This window comes from Pseudorasbora parva, chromosome 7 (assembly GCF_024679245.1).
Source record: "Pseudorasbora parva isolate DD20220531a chromosome 7, ASM2467924v1, whole genome shotgun sequence".
Classification (NCBI taxonomy): Eukaryota; Metazoa; Chordata; class Actinopteri; order Cypriniformes; family Gobionidae; genus Pseudorasbora; species Pseudorasbora parva.
Window position 1 is genome coordinate 13400210 of NC_090178.1, and position 7015 is coordinate 13407224.

Consider the following 7015-nt stretch of genomic DNA (forward strand, 5'->3'; position numbering starts at 1 on the left):
ATGGTGCAACACACTTATGTGAGTAAAACGTGTTTTTTATATGTCATAGTATTGCATTGTTATAGATTGTTTTGCTTATGCGTATGTGTCTAACAGAACATATATTAGGATGCTGGACTCAGAAATGTATGGGCCAGGGCTTGCAAACCCAACGTCCTGGCTCTATGTGTTTTCCAAAAGTCAGCCCGTCGGCAGGCCGATAAATCTCATAATATTCCTTTCTTGTTCTGTGGTGTTCTCTCTCTCTTGACCTGACATTTGAAGGGAACGCTCGCACGTGTGTGTGTGTGTGCACGCGGTTCATGCTTATATCGACCATTTGTGGGGGCTATATGTAATACAAAATAATAGTCCAATCAATCGCAGCTGGATGAGAAATAAATAAATGTGTTTGTTTTATAAAGATGTTTATTCCGGTTGCCACTTTCAAAACAATCCCTCCCTCATGTGAACTGAACTGAACAGGGGAGCAGAAGCTCATTAAATATGCTAATCTTTTCCAATCCTTGCCGTGGACGTTTACTTCCAAGTCTCCAGTGCATCATGCCCATCAAAACCCAGCGTTTAGGAGAGAGTGTAGAAAATATTATTTATTAGGTATGATGTTTTTGAATGTAAAAACCACACAAACATCATTAGTTGACCTCAGACAACAGTATGAAAAAAATAAAAAAGCCAGTTCATGACACCTTTAAGAGTTCCTTTCACAAGGGGCCAAGCCCAAACTCTGAAAAATACCCCCACACCATAATTTACACTTGGCACAATAAGGTCAGGCAAGTACCGTTCTCCTGGCATTTGCCAAAACCCAGACTCATCCATCAGATTGCCAGACAGAGAAACGTGATTTTTCACTCCAGAGAACACGTCTCCACTGCTCTGGAGTCCAGTGGTGGCATGCTTTGCACCATTGCATCTGACACTTTGCATTGCACTTGGTGACATAAGGCTTGGATGCAGCTGCTCAACCATGGAAACCCATTCTGAAGGTTACACGAAGTTTGGAGGTCTGTAGCTATTGACTCTGCAAAAAGTTGGCGACTTCTGTGCACTGTGCACCTCAGCATGTACTGGCGTTGCTTTGTCATTTTAAATGGCCTACCACTTCATGGCTGAGTTGCTGTTGTTCCCACTTTCTTCAACTTTGTTATAATACCACTAACAGCTGACTGTGGAATATTTAGGACATTTCATGAATGGACTTATTGCACAGGTGGCAACCTACCATGGTACCACACTTGAATTCACTGAGCTTCTGAGGGTGACCAATTCTTTCACAGATATTTGTAGAACTGCATGAATTGGTGCTTGAATTTTTACACCTGTGGTCATGGAAGCGATTGGAACACCTGGATTCAATGATTTAGAGGGGTGTCCCAATATTTTTAGCAATATAGTGTATATTCATATGGACCATTACTTGAAACTTTTTTTCTGGTGCTTTTGCTTCTTTTTTAAGCTTGACCGTTTCACTCCCTGTTTATTGTAATTGCATGGAAAACAGCATGCAAAACAGTTGGAGGCTGCAGTTGAGCTGATCTACCAAACAGTGAACTATATAAAACAGTGTTCAAATGATATGATTTTCATTAAGCAAGCCAAGCCCATATTTTCCATGGGTAAAGCAAAATTCACCTCCAAGAAATCTCTCTTCACAGTTTCATCTGGTTGGACTGAAACCAGAGGAACGGAAGAGGCCTATATTCCCGTTCCAAAACTCCCTGTTGGCATTATATTGATTGCCATAATATTCTGTGTTACATAACTGCTTGACACCCACCATTTTAATGTGGTAATATATCTCTCTACATCTCTATACTGTGTGACATGCCTTTCCCCCATATGTTAAGCCCAGTTCACTTCTTGTAGTGTTGCATAATAGTAGCTTTGATCATACCAGTTTTCCCTTTCCAAAAATCTCTTTAAAGAAGTCTGATCCAAAGAAAGACAAAATATACCTCTGAGAAAGAGAATATCAGTCTTGTCAGATGCATGACAAACTGTTTCAGCTTGTCCCTAGCATGCATCTTTATTCTGCATTGATATTACGATTGATTTCAAACTGTTTCTCTCAACCAAGTTCTCAATGTAAATGTCGACAAGCAAACATTTAGTTATTAATTAAAACAACACACGCCTATCAACAGTTGATGTGCACCGAAACTGATACTTCCACAGACACAGGCCCATTTTATGCATTTGTGACTGAAGATGCATAACAAAAAAACAATGGGACCTTGTGTATTTCTGTGTTGGCTATCACACCAACCTGATGTAACAGTTAACAGATGGTCAGAAATGCTATAAAAGCCACAATCTTGAAAACACTGGCGAAGGAAGACTGTAACGAATCAAAATGTCCTGGGAAAACAAAGCTGGCGCAAAAGCTCTCTTCCTCCCAAAATGCTTTGTCCATTGAGGTGTTGTAAAATATCCCTACTGATCATTGTTAAGGACAGTATTGAATCACAGATCTAATAGTTATCATATGTCTCAGACATCTGAACTACATTCTGAGTGGAAAAAGGAAGGGAAGTCAATTGACCTCTGCTGAGTCAAATGCAAACCCGTTCAGCGTTTGTATAATATATTAGGCTAGTTAAACAAATAACTTTAGTCCTTATAGGCTCAAAGATGAATTAAACTGTGAAATTGACAGCTCAAAGTAAGTCTCTATTTTGTGTCCGTCCACTTACATTTTTAGCATTAGATCAGACTCAATATATTTTTGAGCTGTCACCACAACTGTTAAAACCACATGGACATCCATGAGCTTAGTCAAACACTATCTGTTTGCATAATAAGAAGCATTTCCCTAATGTGATAATGTACTCTGATCAGTTGATATATACAAAGTAGGTGTCAGTGAGAGAGTATTCTCAATCCCATCTTAAATAAAGAGAGCTAATGTGCTTCATATGTTCAGTTCCCACCCAGCACATTCCCTTAAAATGTGGGAGGCTAAGAGGTTTGAAAATGAGGAGAACACTGGGGTAAGCACAAGTCAAATTAATATAACATTTTAAAAGGCATTGGTATCAGACACTGGTAAATTCATTTTATTTAAATAATTATACATCTTTCATTATGCATTCAGTGATGCCAAACACTGATTAACATACCACACTCTATTTGAAAGCTACTGCACACACTTTTTTAGCTTTGGTCTGGTTGTTGATATATGTGTCAGCTGTATGCATGGGTTTGGCAGACTTTCACTTTCCATTTGAAAAAAATTGCTGCTTTTACTAAGGCTGTTTTTCAAGTTTAAGTCTTTACTCAATTCATACTGTATATTCTTTAAAAATGTTCGACATAAGACAGAACACAATTGATCCTAATAATATTCATGTTTCATTTTTGGGTTCATGGTGAAACATAAAATAGATTTGGCCATCTCTTCCAAACCACAGAATAATGAACACATTGTTATAATGCTGCTGTCAAAATCTATTTCACAATTTGTGCATTGCTTTGAGTATAGTCCATTCAGTATATCATGAACAAACAAATAACACTCTTTTTTCTAGTTTTCTCTTTTGATTGAATGTCATCATCTGTTGAAAATTAAGGACCACACATCGTGATTTGATTTGATTTACTCCTCCAAACACACATGGCTAAATATTTCCTTTGCAAAAGTAAATGTAGGAGTTTGAGAATTTGGCAAAACCCCTGGGCTTCACATATTTTCTGAATTTATAGGTCTAATGTCAAGGTGAATGGCACCAAGAATTCAAATGAGAAGAAAAGTAAAGTTAATACTAACAATAAATAATTCACATGAATTGTTTTTTTGAGCTGTTCAGTCATGACATCAATTCATCATGATTTCTCTCTTATTTAGGTGGAAGGGAATGTATAAATTTAAGTAATTGGATTCATATTATGTTATCATTTTAAGTCAAATGTTTAGAAATGGCAGGCCAACACCAAAGCTATGGCTGACTTTGACATGAAGCAAGATTATCGATAGTCAAATAATAGCTTTAATAAATCAAAAGATTTTCATTTTATTGTTATGGATTTTGGTTTTTGCACTGTTTTTCAAGCAACCTAAAATGTGCGTAACACTATTGCACTGTAACACGATTATTACTGTAAATTGTATACATGTGGTAAACATTTAAAGGTGCTATGTGTAAGTTTTTCACTTGACTAAAGCATAAAAATAATATACTTGCAGATATTTAGGAAACATGCTCAAATCACCTACTTGTTTCTCAGAAAACCAATGCTACAGCCAGTTATTCTAATTTGAAATATGCGTTCTGTGTCGGAATGTCTTTTTTGTTTTGGTCTGCGTGATCCCAATGATATTTCAACACCTCAGGTTGCCATTGGCAGAAAACAAAGCATACTGCAGCTGCCATGAAAGCCAGGAAACAAACTGGAGCAGAGATTGGAGATTCTACCTGACCCGATGCGATGTGATGCTTCATGAGTTCACATCAGAGCCCCAAATGGAAGATAAGAACTTGCCGAATAAAGTTTTTTTTTTCCTGCACAAAAACTATTCTCAGCGCTTCATAAAATTATTGTAAAACCACTGGAGTGAGTTGGACTTTTTAACTCTTTCCTCGCCAAACACAGAATTTTCCGTTATCTGTGAGAAAACGTTTCCCGTCCAAAATCTGAATTTTCTGTGTTTCCACTGTTAGACACTAGAGGGCGCTATTACGTATGTTCCTGAAAGATTACTGAATCTCCTGTTCAATACACACGTGAGGAAGACGCAGTAAAACAAGCGATCGTATGTAATCATATGCATATGTAAAATAACGTGATTATTATTAAACAGCATATGAATCAAAACTATCTAATGTTACTGAAATGTGGACCCAGGATGAGCTACAGGACTGTGAAGCAGTAGGGGTGTTGACGGACTCGATCTACTCCATCTGTGTTTGATAATCGTTGTGAATCTGATCTTGAGTCTTTCACAAAAAAACATGATTTTCTTCGCTTTTTGTTACCCATATCAAAGTTTTGATAAAAAAGGAATGCATGAACCTAGAATAAAACAATGCTCAGATATTCATTAAACAAAATATTCTATGGGTTATTACATTTTTTTGAAAATTGTCAAAAACCCTGACGGTGGCTGGCAACTTTTTTTTTTTTTTAAATACACTGGCGGGGAAAAAGTTGATGACGTCTTTAGTGCCTTTTATGAGTCTTGAGAAAGGAAATGTCATTGCTGCCAATGTAGGCCTTTCTGAGCCATCGGATTGCAACAAAAATATCTTCATTTGTGTTCCGAAGGTGAACAAAGGTCTTACGGGTGTCGAATGACATGAGGGTAAGTAATTAATGATGTCATTTTCCCCTTAATGTTTATTTTAGCAAGGCAAAAAACGTCTGAAAAAAGAATTAAAAAAGAACCCATGGTAGCTACACAACGGATCAGTATAAAATATAAAAGTAAAATAGTCTCAAAGAGTCATCATACCTGGCAATAGAGACACACTGCAACAGTGGGAAGTTCTGATTACAGGTGCTACATTCCCTTTAAATATTCAAATAGAACAAAACAACAATATAAGCATTTAGCACCCACATATTTATGCAGCTTTTGGTTGAACCTTTCTTGTGATGGTGAAATGGTCATGCCTAGCTTTGGGGGATGACAGCAAATGTTTATCAAAAGATCTTTAGGTGTATCTCCCACACCAGGGGAACAAAGTGCCGTGGGATTTGCATGATTGTCTGGGCCCTGAGAGGGAGAGGGTGAGAGGAGTCAGGGGAAGAGATAAGATTGGGCCAGGTGGAGTCTTGTTTTCTCCTGTAGATCTCCTATTCAGATGAGTGAAGTTTTATTGTCTTATTGCAGATTAGATTTCTTGAGTTCTTTCTTTGGTGAAATCCATTCTTAAAAACGTACAGTGTGTAAGGTTTTTAATTGTCAATTGTGCTCTGTCCTTTTGTATGTCCTCAAGCTGGCAACCCGCGTGAGCGTCGAGTCTGAGGAGGTGGGGGGTCGGGGAAACAAAGATCTCCAATACTAAGAATTTGGACTGCAGTACCCATTTTGACCAATAGCTGTCAAACCTACATGCCACATCTTTAATTTAGGTAATTCAATTAAATTTAAACAAGCATTTTGCTTCTGCATTGAGCAATCGAATCATTTTGAATTACACAGCATTTCTTCATTTCCAAATTTCTACATTACAATGTCAATGATGACATTCTCTGTCAAATATCAGTTTTTTTTAACATCACACCATGCCTGTGGTTAACCAGTGTCATGCAGTGGTGTTCTGAAATGAGGAGGCAAAGTCCTCACAGTTTTTGTCTTGTTTTTTATAAATTAAATATAATTTTATGTCCCAGTTACACTAAAAGTTGTAAGTTGCTTTGGATAAAAGTGTCTGCTAAATGCATAAATGTAAATGTAAATGTAAAGTTATCACATTTTCCTGGTTCCATTACACCAAAAAAGAGAAATGTATTAATTAACTAATATTTATTAAAAAAGTATAAATCTAATCAAGTTAAAATGTTTAAAGGGGGGGTGAAATGCTGTTTCATGCATACTGAGCTTTTTACACCTTTAAAGACTTGGATTCCCATCCTAAACATAGACAAAGTTTCAAAAACTAATGTTGGACGTTTGATGGAGTATTTCTGTGTTAAAAATACTCCTTCCGGTTTCTCACAAGTTTCGGCGAGTTTTTTTCGAGTATGGGTCTACTTGACGTTAAATAGAGCGGAAGGTCCTTGTATGGGCTGTACGGGCTCTTCTCCCGGAAGGGTGCGCGTGCGTGACTAGAGGGAGAGAGAGGAAATGCACGCTGTAAACAGTCTCTCAGGTGCAGATCCAGTCGTCCGTGAACACTTATGTCGCGCCGCGCTCCACTTTATTCCTATGGGTGACGTCGAGCGGCTTCAGCACAGCATTCCGGGAAGGCAGCGCTGCATTTGAACCGATTTGAACGCAGAAATGACGGGAAGCTTCAAGGCATCGCTTCAGTCGCGTCGCAAAGTGGATTTCCACGGTCACTGCTGTCAC